The 14,665-nt window shown below is 41.5% G+C and overlaps 1 non-coding gene across 1 annotated transcript; it reads left to right on the top strand.

Annotated features, from left to right (window-relative positions):
* The first annotated feature begins 4,290 nt into the window (after positions 1-4,290).
* LOC133798985 (small nucleolar RNA R71) lies at positions 4,291-4,395 on the top strand. The gene has a single exon (XR_009876195.1). It is a non-coding gene; the product is annotated as a small nucleolar RNA R71 (small nucleolar RNA).
* Positions 4,396-14,665: the final 10,270 nt, after the last annotated feature.

Below are 14,665 nucleotides of genomic sequence, written 5' to 3' on the forward strand. Positions count from 1 at the left end.
TGTTCAAAAATAAAAATAAAAACTAATGCAAAATTCAAAGTAACCATTGGGATGCCTCCCAAATGCACTGTCGTTAACGTCATTTAGTCAAACGCTAACATTCTTATTAAATTCAACTCAGATGCAAGCCACCTCTAAAGTCCTTGAGAGCCATGGTGTCATGAGAAAATGCTCATTTCTTGATATTGCAAATTGGTGGGACTTTCCACCGCTCATGTAACAGTTGAGCTTTCCCACTAATGAACCTTTTCAAACGATGATGCAGTGTTCGAAAACCACCTTGAGCAATGGCCTTTCTCTTGGTAACTTCCACCTTACTACCACCTCATGTTATCACATGCACTCTACAACAAGTTCGAATTTCAGTTGCTGCAAAAACATTAAATGTTACCTCGTCTTGTTGCACGCGCAGCTTCAACTCCCCTTTTTGTACATCAATGATCACTCTTCTAGTAGCTAAAAATGGCCTGCCAAGAATAATTGGAATATTTTTATCTTCATCCATATGAAGAATAATAAAGTCTGCAGGAAATATGAATTTGTCCACTTTCACCAATACATCCTCAATCATTCCCCAAGGATCTTTAATAGAACGATCCACCATTTGTAGGGACACGGTAGTAGGGCGAGCTCCTCCCAATTTCAACTTCCGGAAGATCGATAGAGGAGTCAAATTCACACTAGCCCCTAAATCACATAAAGCTTTTGTCACCACTGAACCCCCTATATAGCATGGAATAGTGAAGCTACCAAGATCTTTAAGCTTTGGCGGTAATTTCTTTTACAATATTGCATTGCGCTCATCATTTAGCGCAACTGTCCTATATTTCTCCAACTTCTTTGTCTTTGATAAAATTTCCTTCAAGAATTTAAGGTAAGTTGGAATCTGCTCAAGCGCCTTGGCAAATGGAATACTTATGTGAAGCTTCTGAAAAACTTCTAAAAATTTAGCAAACTACTTGTCAAGATTTTTTTTCCGGAGCCTCTGTGGAAATGGAATTTTTATGTGGTGCTCAAAACTCACAGGTGACTTGTTCTTCTTAAGGTTCTCAATAACCTTTTCTTCTTCCTTACCCTCTTTCTCAGAATCCATTTTTGAGGGAAGACTAGCAGACTTCTCAACTGACTCTTCCAAATCCTTACCGTCCCTCAAAGAGATCGTATTGCACTGCTTGTAACGCCCTGGTTACCCCAGAACGGTTACGGTGAACCAGAAATTTAACTCGCTACCCGAGTCCTTTGGTTAAAAACGTGCTTCTAAGTGTTATTAACAGGCTAAGGTGGAAAACCAATCAAAAGGAAAGGATATATTTTATTTAAAACATAAAATTGTTCATGGGCCCATAAAAGCATTTACATGTTATTTACAACTCAAAATGGTCATTACTGTTTCAAATTTACAACCCGCCGACCTAAGCGGCAAAAATAGGGTAAACCCCCTAGTTCCTCTGAGAACTCCTTGGCCGTGGTGGTCAAGCGGCCGCATATGTACACAGCACCACCTAAGCTCTCCACTCAAGGCTGGGTGAGCTTCTCTTTCCCTTTACCTGCACCACATAGCACCTATGAGCCAAAGCCCAGCAAGAAAACACAATAACGCATGAATATAATATCAACAATGATCATAATCATCATTCAGGACTTTCAGTCCAAAATAGATGAGTGACAGTCGCAAAAGTCACTAAGGTGGGTTCTGTTCCCTCTAGCCATGTGACGATTGGGTCACCGGGGCTTTACAAATAAGTGATCCTGTCACTAGCTTAAACAGGATAGGTGCTTTGTGATTAGTCACCAACATAACCTACCTCGTGACCAAAGAGTCACAACCATGGGATTCCGCTCCCTAGCCATGTGACAAGCTGTCTCCTAGGCCTTTGGCCCTGACTTTGAGTAACTAGTCTTAGACTAGTCAAGCGCTTGTAAGTTTCATCGACCTTAGGGTCGATCCAGCATTAATGCCCTAGAGTCATTCAACGCTGATATCAATTAGATCTAATCTTTTATCGACCATGCGTTCAGGACGCTTATGCCATTTATGACTCTCAGGTCAGTAATATGCGACCAGTGTTGTCCCTGACTAATCAGTGCCATACACAAGTAAGGAAGCTCTGCTAAGCATTTAATATGCAATCAATGTCCACATTTATCAACCAAATGCCTCAACAACAATCATGCATGTCATATACACGGGGTGCAGTTTCCTTACCTCAGGTTTGAGCGGGAAATAATATAAGAACGACCCTTGAGAACGATCAACCTTTAGATGCCTTAGCAGTCACCTAGTCATAACCAATTGGAAACCATTAATAAAGTAAATAAATGAATGGTTCACAATCTAAAACCACACTCCCGGGATCAATCCCTCACTCTTGAGACTCTCAATCTACTCAAAAGGGGTAAAGGAACCAACCCCCGAGCCTTAAAAACCATCCGGAGCCCTAAAAATTGACATCCCCTAAAGTTGGCCTAGCGCCTAGGCGCTGCCAACTGGCACTGGGGCGCTACCCCAAAATCAGATAAGGCCATTCTCTGCCCTGCATAGCGCTGGGGCACTAGGACTAGCGCTGGGGCGCCAGCTTCAGACCAGCAACATCCCTGTTTTTCCCTCCTTGTGATTCCCCTTGAAACCAACCTTCCAAACCAATCCCAAACCTTACCAAAACATCCAATTCAACCCCTAAACTTCATCTACATCATACCCTCATCAAAACCTAAGCATCCAAACCCAAAAGCTCCCATTGATTCCAACTATCCATATCAAAATCCATAGGCTGAAAACTATAAGGAAAACAGAGAAACTCTTGAAATTCATGGATAATATCTTACCTCAAACTGGTTTTGAATCCTCTTCAATGGATGAATCAAGTCTATAACCTCCAAACCTTGATTTCCTATCTTAATTCTTCAATTTGGGACCAAAAATTCCAAAGGAAGATAGAGGGAAAATGATGTATGTGAAGAAGAAGTGAAGGCTCTATTTTGTTCTGAATGTTTCTACAGCCAACTAAGTCATACATATCTCAAGCCAAATGACCTTAATGCCCCTAGGTCAAATAAAAGTTTCTAAAGCCTCCCAAGGGTAAAATCATCATCTTCCACCTATTTCATTAATCATAATTAACGTTCTCCACTTCCCGCTATTCACGATATTCTCAAATACCAATAATTCATATCTCATTACCCTTTAATTCCCGGCAATGTTCTAATCATTAAATCACCCCAAGCCTCGAACTTAATCCCGTTATGACTAAACCATTACTTAATATTCAAAGATTTTCTCATGCTGAATAGCTCGAACAAATCCACATTATAATGTGGTCTCAACAATATATCACTGACATGCATACAAATATACAATTACGCCCCCAACAAGCCAAATTACCAAAATATCCCTGTCATGAAATGTGGACCCACATGCATGCATTTAACATCATATTATAATATAATTCACATAAACATGCATATAATCATTTCATGGAATAATTAAACAATTATGGCCCTCCCGACCTACTAATCCAACCATTAAACCACATTACGGATTTCGTGGCATTACACTGCTCCTTAGGATTCACGTCAGTATTACTTGGAAAATTTCCTTGAGGTCTGCTTTGTAACAAATTTTCCAATTGACCCACTTGCATTTGGAGATTTCTGAAGGATGACCAAGTTTCAATCATATACTGAGCTTGGGAGTTGGTCAAGTTCAATAGTACAGCTTGTAACTCATTTGGCTTCTCTTTAGGAACTGGTGGCGTTGGAGGTTGAGGCATGATCTGTTGAGATTGAGGTTGGAATTGAGGTTGCTGGCCCTGATTATTTCTCCATGAAAAATTAGGGTGATTTCTCCACCTTGGATTAAATGAATTGGAGAAAGGATTGTTGGCTTGCCTATTAAAATTACTCATCATGTTGACTTGCTCCATAGGGATGGTGTTATTGAACTTTGTTGTCATACACTGCTCAAATTTGTGAGTACCACCACAAATTTCACACCCTGTCTATAACTGAATGGCATTGGCTGATATTGTATTTTGCTGCAATTGTTTAGTCAATGTCACAACTTGAGTAGTCAAAGCAGTGATTGCATCTAATTCATGTATACCAGCTACCTTTCTGTTTCTCTCCTTTTCAACAGGCCATTGATAATTATTCATGACCATTTCCTCCAATGGCTCATATTCTTCAGTAGTGTTTTTACTCATAAAAGCTCTACTTGATACAACATCTATTATTGTGCGAGTAGTACCACACAAGTTGTTGTAAAAATTGTGGAATAACATCCACTTTTCTATCTCATGATGAGGACATTTTCTCAGCAATTCCTTGAACCTTTACCATGCATCATACAAGGATTCTCCATCATTATGAAGGAAATTGCCCCTTAATCTTCCAGCTTTGGTTGGAGGAAAGAACTTAGCAAGGAATTTATGAGCCAGCTCTTCTCATGTGTTGATAGAATTGGGTTGAAGGGAGTTAAACTAGCTTTTGGCCCTGTCTCATAGCGAGAATGGGAATAACCTTAGGTGAATGGCATCGTCACTTACCCCAATGTATTTGAAAGTAGCACATAGCTCCAAAAAAATTAGCTAAGTGCATATTAGGATCTTTTGTGGGGAGTCTGCCAAATTGCACTGTTGACTAGACAATTTGGAGGATCGCTGGCTTTATTTCAAAATTATTGGCAGTAATAGTTGGTGTCCTTATGCATGTTTGTATTCTTGTGACGGTAGGAAGTACATAATCTCTGAGTGTACATGCATCTTGGCCTTGACCCTAAGCGGCATCGACATTATTAACATTAGCATTAGCAACAACAACATTACCCCCATTATCACCCATATTGTTCTCTGCTTTCTTTGTTCTTCAGTTCCGCTTCCAAGTTCTCTCTATCTTTGGATTTATAGGAACTAAATTGTCAGCTCCTATTCTTCTATGAATATAATAATGGTGCCAAAAATAGAGATCACAAAGCGCACACAAAGCAAATTAGAACAACTAAGCACGTAAAAAACCAAATTAGAAATAAAATTAACTGTTTTGATAATGATACTATTTTAGTCCCTGACAATGGCACCAAAAACTTGTTGTGAAATTTAAGCTACACAAGTATACTGTAGCGTCCCAAATTTGCTAATAAGGCTTAGGGCCTTGATTAGCGTGCCTGGAGGGCAATAAGTGGTTTATTATTATAATATGTGAATTTTTATGAGTATGTGATTAGAGATGCATGTTTAGGTGAATTAAATATGCATGTGGGCCCCGTTTGGTTATTAGGGGCATGTTTGTAATTTTAGCCCGTTGAGGGCATAAATGTGATAAATGTAATACTTGCGATATATCTGTGATGCACAATCCGAGACAGTCCTTGGGAGCGGTTTAGCTAGAAAGTCACAACGGGGTCGAATACGTGACTCAGGATGAGTCGAGGGGTATTTCGGGCATTTGACGTTTTATGGGGTTATCGGGTTATGGAAATAAATATTTGGAGATATATTTGAAGTTAGAACGTTTAGGAGGGAATATTGGGGAAATTTACTATTTTGCCCTCGAGGACTTAACGAGATTTGGAAAATGACTAAAATGCCCTTGGGGTTACTTAAGGGTTAAGGATAGGCTTAAGGGGCAAAAGGGTATTTTGGCTTCAAGGGTGGATACACTTGAGGCTGAAGGGAAATGCTTCACGTTTCATTATTTAGGCTTATGCTGGAATCATCTTCTTTGGAGGTCTAGAGAAAAACCATAAGCAAGAAAAGAAGAGGGGGAAGAACTGAAATTCTTTGGGATCAAGGAGGGAACTCAAGGCTGAATTTGGGAAGAAGATAAGTTGGGGTAACTAGAACCAAGCTCAAGCCAAGATCAATTCTGAGGTAAGGATCTAAGTTTAATTTCTGCATGGTTTTTCTGTGTTTCCTTTAGAATTTGGAAGATAGAACTTAAGTGATGAAGTTGAACTATTTTTGGAGACTTGTTGTTTGAGGTTCTGAGAGTATAAAGTGGTTATGTGGTTGGGATTGGATCCTGGGAAGAATTCTAGGATTTAGGCTTGGAAATGGTGAAATTCAAGGAGGTTAGCTCGTGTTTTGCATGGTGGATTTTTGGGTTTTCAGGTCGAGTCGCGGCCCTAGGAGGGGCATGCCGCGGCTTGTATACGCATGAGGCCTGGGGAGGTCTCTGATCTTGAGGCGCGCCGCGGCGCTTGGCTAAGCATGCCGCGGCCCGTGCCTCTTTCCAAGGAGGTGTTTTGCCTCTGTTTTGAGGCAAGTCGTGGCCCTTAAGGGGTTGGGCTGCGACCCTAGTTCCAAATGTGGGTGCTTTATGGGTTTTTGGCTTAGGAACCTAATTGTTAAGGCTCAGGATGGATTTTATCACCCGGATTGATAGAATTCAAGGTTCCGGGGATTAGAATGGTAACCCAAAGTTATTTAATTGATTAGACCTTGATGGATAGAAATTGTTGATGCGTTGTGACTAGGGTTTCAGCGAGGTCAGACTAGGGGACTGTGCCCGGGACATCAGTGCTTGGAAAGCTTGGGACACATGTAAGAAAACTACTATACCCGTAGAGCAGGGCGAGGCCCTATAGTTTGTGTTGCAGGGCATGACCCTATATGATTGTGTTGCAGGCAGTATCCCCATTGATTGTGCTTATACATGTTTAAGTATTTTTTTAATTATGCTATGTGTGCATACATGTGTGAATGAACTGCAAGAGCCGGGAACGGCGAGGGTTGGGAACGACGAAGGCCGAGAATGGCAAGACCGAGTACGGTAAGGGGCCGGGAGCAGCGTTTAGCACGCGGAGTGCGAGTTGCCAGGGCAAGATCCTATAGGATACTTGGGATATCCTCACGATGTAGACCGCGAATCCAGGGCTTGGTAAAGCGTTTGGGACGGCATGGCCATACGTGTTTAGCCTAATGGTGGCTTGATTATATGTTGAATGTTAAATATGCATATGTTGTCTGCTTGTGAAAGTTTTCTTGCTGAGCTTCGGCTCACAAGTTCTCTATGGTGTAGGTAAGGGCAAGGGGAAAGTCGACCAACCATGAGTACGGAGAGCGTGAAGTGGCTCATACATGTTTGGCTTGCCTGGCTGCCATGGCCAGGGGTATTTTTGGGAGATGATTGTACTAAACCTAGATTTTGTCATTTAGCTGACTTTAGTTATATTTCTGAGTTGTAAATATTTCTAAATAGTATTTTGGGATCCCAAATGTTAAACGCTTTATGATTTTCAATGAATGGAATTATTTTCAAAGTATAAGACTCTATTTATGGTTTAATTACACTTTTGATCTAAAACCTCGATTAGCGAGCTAATTGCACGTTTTAAACTCACTTAGTAATGGCTCTAAGGAAGTAGGGTGTTACATATACGTAATCGCAATGTAGTAATATTCAGTAAATCCGATTATCGTCCCACGAAGACTGAATTATCAATTACCAATACATAATTTCTAATCTCTATTTGGTTAACAAAAAGATGATTTTTTTTTTAGAATTTAAAGAACATAAACATAAACAAAAATAACAAAAGTTTAACACTGAAATTAAAGAAACAAAAGAGAATTAATTCAATAAATAGCAAATTAGGGAATTTAATCTCCTCTTCTATCCACTCTACTATGTCATTAATGCTAGATTTCATAATCACTCTTCTTATTATGATAGCAAGTTTACAAAAGCATTTTATATTCAGATTAAGATATAGAAAATATAAAATTCGACCTAGATATGAATTTTCTATATTTCTATGATAAACTCACATATAAGAAGCATTAAGATCAAAAACTCAAAAACTACATAAATTATATTAATACTCTTATTCAATATTGAAATCTATGTCCAATCAATTATAGCATGTTTAAATCTCACATTTCAGATTTTGCATAGAAATAAACACAATTTGAAAGGATCTTAAAGAAGAATAAAGAAATGTAAACTTTGCATTAAATCATAGTAAAGTTTCAAGAGATTCAATTAGAAACCTTAAAATTAAAATTAGTTCATCAACATGGCAAAGAAATCCATAATGCTAGACTTTAACATAAGAAAATTAAAGAAGAAGAAAAAGAACTGTAGATTCAATCTCTGAAATTTCTCCCAAAATGTTCTCCTTGCCTCCTCTGATGTAAAACCAGACTCAAAATCTCACTAAGTCCTCATTTATAAAAAAAAAATGTAATCAATTTTTATGAAAAAACCTTTTTACCCCACTCAAAATGCTTGTTATCGACATTCGTACGGACAATAGCGCGGGGGAGCTTGGAAAATCACAAAAACATGCTCTCCAAAACTCTTAAGCGCAGGGGTGCTTCACTGTGGTGTAGGGGCGCTATTTCACACTTCCTGTAATTGTGCTCTCTGACATCAATAGCGCAGGGGTGCTATATATTAGCTCTGCGATGCTAATTGTACAAAATAAAACTGAAACTTGTTTCGAACAGCCTGCAGCGTCAGCTCATTATATTTTAATCATAACTCTCTCGATATAACTCTGAATTGAATGATTCAAAAAGTTATGGAAATCTAATAGAAATATATATAACTTCTATTTCTACAGGTTTTTCCAAAAAGGGAAGAAATCATGGTCAAAATGCGCCTTAAATTTTTAGACTTGCGAGCATAAACTACGCGTGTTGAGCATCTTCAATGTAGTATTTTCCACAAATAATGTCTTGAAACTTCCCAATCAACACTAAATCCATCTTATTCATCATATTTAACATGTTTATTCTCATTTCATTTCATATTATGTACTTGACCATTAAAACCTTAAACAAGAAGAAAACAAGCGTAAATATGCACAAACAATCCTAAATAACTAAAAACATAACCTAACACAATCTCTAAAACAAACTTAAAATGAACCTAACACGAAACATCCTCATGTTGGGCTCCCCCGTGAAGGCTAGGTCCATCTCCTTGTTTCTTTTCCATGCAATGTAGATGGTGTCCTCATCCATCACATTGAGTTCCTTCTTTAGCTCCTCAGCTAGAAGTTTCAGGTCTTCGATCTCCTTGGCAGCTGCCTCAACTCGCGAAATTGCCTATATAGCCTCCTCTCGGGTCTTGGTGGCCTCTGAAGAACTCTTGGAGGACTCCCCGCAGGCGACGCGAAGATCCTCCCGAGCAGCCGCGAGATCCTCCGACACCTTGCGAGCAGCTTCCCCCATGGCTTGGGTGCAGCCCACTACATCCTCCAATAACTTCGAGGAAGTGTCCTCGAATGTTTGCAGCTTAGACCACTCCATTGCCATTTGGGTCTCCAGTTCGAAGGCATGATTTTTCTCATCCTACACGGCCTTCTGGAGTCGTAAGTGCTCCTCCAGGGGAACCGAGGTCTCCCTGAGCTCCTTGAGCTCAAAAGACCTCCTCGTGATAACTTCCCCAAGCCTCTGAAGAAATGTCGCGACCTACACAAAAAAAAAATATCTTCAAGAATGACTTGGCTAAAAAAGGAAACTTTGAGAAAATTAAGTGATATTTACCCGAAGAGTGGTGTAGCGGCAGACGACGAGGAGTGATATCTCGTTATCACTACCACAGCGGGCATAAATATTGAATGACATGTTTTAGAGGTACCCCGTTAGTCCCTGGAGAAGCTCAGCCGCTAACGGAGCTATTCGGTCACTAACTCACCCAACGAGGATAGGCTTCAGCTCTTCATGGCTAGGAGGCAACATCAAGATCTGTGGTTTGTCTTCATGTAGATACTGCACCATGACTTTGAAGTCCTCATTCCCTTCATCAATGTGAGCATTGAAGTACTCAACTACTTGCTTGTGCCTCTCAAGCTTTTCCCCTTTGTAGCGCTCAAGGAAGATGATGAGGCGAGGTGTCCTGGCTGGAAGACTGTTAGGCATCTCGAAGGAAGGGATCTCCTTTCCTTTTCGAGAAGGCCCCTTATCACATAAGAGGGATCCCTCTAGGTAAATGACCTCTCCAAACACCACTAGCCCCGAGGGAAGAACCAATAGAGCAGTAGTAAGGGCTGCAGAGGACGTCGGGGCTGGGGGAACAGTCGTCGGGGGTGGAGGGTCCACTCCTAGTGCTGTCAGTACTTCAATTTGAGAGGGCCTCGACACCCTCTGGCCTTTTTCTCGAATGAAGTCTAACAAGCCCATGTGGTTTGACAAAGAAAAGGAACTTGTTCGCACTTGGAAGGAAGGAAAGATAGAGAAATAATAATAAATGAAACAAAATGACAGATGTGTGCAAAAAAATAATCTAAGTGCATAGAATCTCCTCGGGAGCCCCACCGCTATAAGGCTCCTTTGGGGGAAGAATGGAGTGGGAGAACTCTCAGACAAGTTGGCCCATCTCATGTGTAGTATTTGTGTAGTATTGACAAAACCACCCTGCGTGCATGGATGTCACCTCATCTAGAGGCACAAATCCTCGGGGATGAATTCTTCTTTAGGGTGGTGAAGGAAGACATCGATTACGTCTTGGTAGTCTGGGAACTCCTCCTCCGTCCAGTGACGTCCCAGGATCTTCCCACACTCGAGGAGTGATGGTGAAACCCATATGTGGTCAGGACTAAATCTCTCCCCTACATGCTTATCATGGCAAAGGGTTATGGGTGATTTACCTTGAGGCATAAAAAAGGACCCTATCCCCACCTCGATCTTTGCCTCGAGCTCCTCGTCCTCATGGGCCTAAGCATCAGCCTAGATGGCGAGCATCGTCTCCACGTGTTACTCGCGCATCCTCCAGTTGTACTGGAGGAGCGCTTGCGCCGCCACATACTCCGTGTGAATTCTTGTCAACTTTAATGATTTCTTCGAGTCACAGAAGCTGGCCAGGTGCACGGGGCTTATGTGCTGACCTTCCTAGAGAAGCTCGTACTGGGGCAGATGAACCTCCATGACAAGGAAGGCGAGACTCATCTCCTTTTCTGGGAGGACCTTCATTCTTTAAAACCTCTCATTGTCGGCGTCAACGTGAGGAGTGTGGTAGAAGGGACCTACAAAAGATTCAGCTCCTAAGGACCAACAACACGGGAAAGACAACTAAACGAAAACAACTCGAGGAGAAACTTACCAACCCTGGCAAAGTCTAGGAGAAACGTTGGATTGGTCAATGTGGGAAAGCCACTTATCTAGAAAAATTGGTCTTTGTAGTCCCGCGCATGGCTCTCGTTGCCACGCGGATCCTTGTAAGACATGCTTGGGTGTATATACTTCATCAAAGTGCAGTACCTATCATGGTTCCTCTTATTTGGGCAAGCTCGGAAGCTGTATATGTAAAGGATCTCTGCCAGAGAAGGGGCGAGCCAGTTTTGCCTCCTATGCAAAACGAAGAGCCCTACTAACACCCTATATCCATTCGAAGATAGCTGGAAGGGGGCTATGCCGATGAACTTTAGGAAGTTGACGTAGTATTGATGGATTTGTAGCGCGGCTCCTGCGTGGAGGTGAGAAACTCTCCACGCCCCGAGGCCATGGACAATCTCGTGTGTCCTCTCGTTCTCTCAAGACAATCGCACCAGCATGTCCTGGGTGTCCACTCCAAAGTGGGTTGTAATCTTGTTAAGAACTCCCCAATGTCTCAGCTTACTTAGGAGCCTCTCTGCCTCGAAGGCGTCGGCAATATATTTGTTATCCCATGGTAGGGGACCCATGTTGGCGTCCTCCTTCGAAATGTCAAGTTGAAAAGGCCTCTCCACCATCGGAGGGTTATCTTCCCTCACCACGAGGGCCCTATTCTGCTCTGTGGCCACTCATTTCCCCTTCTGGGGAAGTCATCCCGCATCTCCTGCCATATCCAATATTTTGTGGTTGAAGAGATAGAATCCTTGTTTTAGGAGGTGGTGTAGCTCTTCGGACATCTGAAACAAAACTAAGCAGTTAGCGCCTTGACCAGAAGAAAGATAGGCCAAAATGAGAACCCCTAAGACTGCTGCTCGAGGAGTGGAGGAGAATGACTTCTAAAGGATTGGGGTGTCTTCAGAACCAATGGATTGGGGTCGGAGAACACCATCGGAGTTCAAGAACTCCGTCGGAAGGTCGAATGTCTAAAAACGCAAAAAACTGCTTAAAGCGCGAAATAGGCCATTTTGGACATTTTAAACATCAAAATGGGCCCAAAATAACTCAAAAGAGGTCATAAAGACCTCCAGATGCCATAAATGTCAATGCCCTAAGCACGCAACTACACACTCAACAAAGAAAAACATAAAGCAAGAACGGGGAAGACATACTTACTCGATATAAAGCGCCTGTAGGTGTTGTGCCATGTGCGGACTCGAAAATACTTCATGTTATTCGACTAGAAGAATGATGATTCCCTCCAGCTGTCCAGATCTTCGGAAACACAAGAACTGGTGTAGATTTTTGAGATTTGGGACATATGAAGCTTAGGAAGAGTTTGAAGGCTTTGGTGTCTTCGAATTTCAAATGGCCAAAATGAATATGTGAGAGGCAGTTCTCGAGTTTTATACTCGCAGAATTTGGGGTGGAAGCAACTCCACCCTGACCATCGATCACCTATGGGGTAGGCCCTCGAGCGTGATCCAACGGTCAGATTATCAAGGCACAGATTGTGATCATTACCACAGGAAAATGAAGCCTCAGATAAAGGGAGAAAGGACACTTCAGGTATGGAGTGGACGTCTTGGGCGTGGAACAGACTCCTCATTAATTACACCAATTGATGGGCCCAACAATGTGGAGTCAAAACATTTTTGGGAAATGCAACGTCATGGAGCCAAATCGTCATCTCCTGAAGACCTTTGGGATTACTTCTCAATCTTAAGTCTCGACTGTTTGGAGACAAGTGAAGACTTGGGGGAAAATATTGTCCATGATTTCATCATTGGACAAGTGGCAGTCATTAAATAAGTAATTAAGATCCTCGTGAGACAGTAAAGTTCTGTAGAACTCGCCCAGAGCTCCTAAGAGTATAGTCTCCTCCAAACAATTCGTGATCCATTTTTAGGCGTGTATGTCTCCAAGTGAGGCCACATCCTAATGACCACCCTAGCGGTCCTCCTGCCTTCTTAACTCGATAGTCCTTCAGGTCTTGGAATTTTGTCCTCGGGGCCTTGAGAGAGCACCAGGTGTCAGTCACTACAATCGTATGCCACCACAAGATCATCTGACAACTTTTTAGGAGCCTCGAGCAGTAGTGTTGAGTTTGTACACTCGACAATTAGCATTTCCCATAATGTCGCATGACATAGGAAAACGTGCAGTCGCATTATAACAGTGTCAGGGACATGCCGCCCCTAAAAGAGTGGGCTGCAACCTGCGAGTTGGGCCATGTGCGATCTGCATGGGCCTACTACCACCTTTGTCATAGAAAGGTGTTTTAATTAGAATTTTAATCCCAATTATGTATGTGGTAAGATTCTTGTAATAACTCATCATTAAGAGAGTTAATGACCATCAGTCTCTATAAACAGGGCTAGGGCACCATTGTAAAATGGTTCACAACTGTGGTTTATAGAGCATTGCATATACGCTGATTGAACTCCATTAAAGCTTGCCCAACCAAGCTTCATAGATCCTAATACTAAGGACTCGTGGACTAGGGTTGTTTTATAACCAGAACCACATAAAATCTCGGTGTTAAGTTGATAGAGAAAAGGCAGTCAATGTGCCCAATACAGTTGGATACCCTCCATGATGTGAAGAGAGGCCCTTTTCCTTTTTGTTATTTCAATGCTTTGACTGATCACCCGGAGTGCAAACAAGTTGTCTCAGATAGTTGGGGCAAACTATAACATCTTCAGTAGTTATCAGCTTGTTTAGAATCTGAAGCTTTCAAAGCAAGCCTTGAAACAATGGAGCGAAAACTCTTTTACCTTTATGGATATAAACTCAAGGATAAAGAGCATCACCTTATGGTTATTCAAAATGGAGGCATATCTCAGGAGGCTTTGGATGAAGAGGATACTATTCGGTTTAAGTTATATAGGCTTTGAGTCTCAAGGAAAGTATTTGGACGCAAAAATCTCGTGAAAGCTGGATGAAAAGGGGGATAAAAACTCTAAATTCTTCCATACTTCAACAATTATTATAAGAAAAAGGAACTTGATCTGGAATATCAACACTCAAGGGAATATGCATTTTAACCAGGAATGATATTGGTAGGTACTTTAATGAGAACTTTCAATCTCTTTTTGCCTCCACTAACCCTTGCATTCCAGGATACCTAGAGGAATTATTCATAGACAAAGTCACTAATAAGGAGAATTAGATCCTCATAGAGATTCCTTCTAAGACTTCCATTAAAGAGACAGTTTGGAAAATGAATCTAGAGAGCGCCCTAAGTCTTAATGGTATGACAGGAGCTTTCTTCAAAGTTCATAGGGATGTAGTGGGACCAGATCTTGTAAATTATGTTCAAGAAGCTTTTCAACGAGGATAATTTGTTAGAAGCCTTAATCATACTTTTATTGGCCTTGTCCCAAAGAAACTGGATCCTTGTAGTTTTGATGCCTTCTATCCAATTAGCCTTTACAATTTTGTCTATATAGTCCTCGCTAAGATTATCTCTAATAGACCCACACGCATTATTGATTGCCTTATCAGTCCTTTTCAAGCTGCGTTAATTCCGGGCCAATGGATTGTTGAATGTTCCATTCTTGGCCAAGAAGTAATGCATACTATTAAGAGGAAAATAGGAAAATGAGCCTTGATGGCTATACAGACTGACA

The sequence above is a fragment of the Humulus lupulus genome, chromosome 8 (assembly GCF_963169125.1).
Source record: "Humulus lupulus chromosome 8, drHumLupu1.1, whole genome shotgun sequence".
NCBI classification, from domain to species: domain Eukaryota; kingdom Viridiplantae; phylum Streptophyta; class Magnoliopsida; order Rosales; family Cannabaceae; genus Humulus; species Humulus lupulus.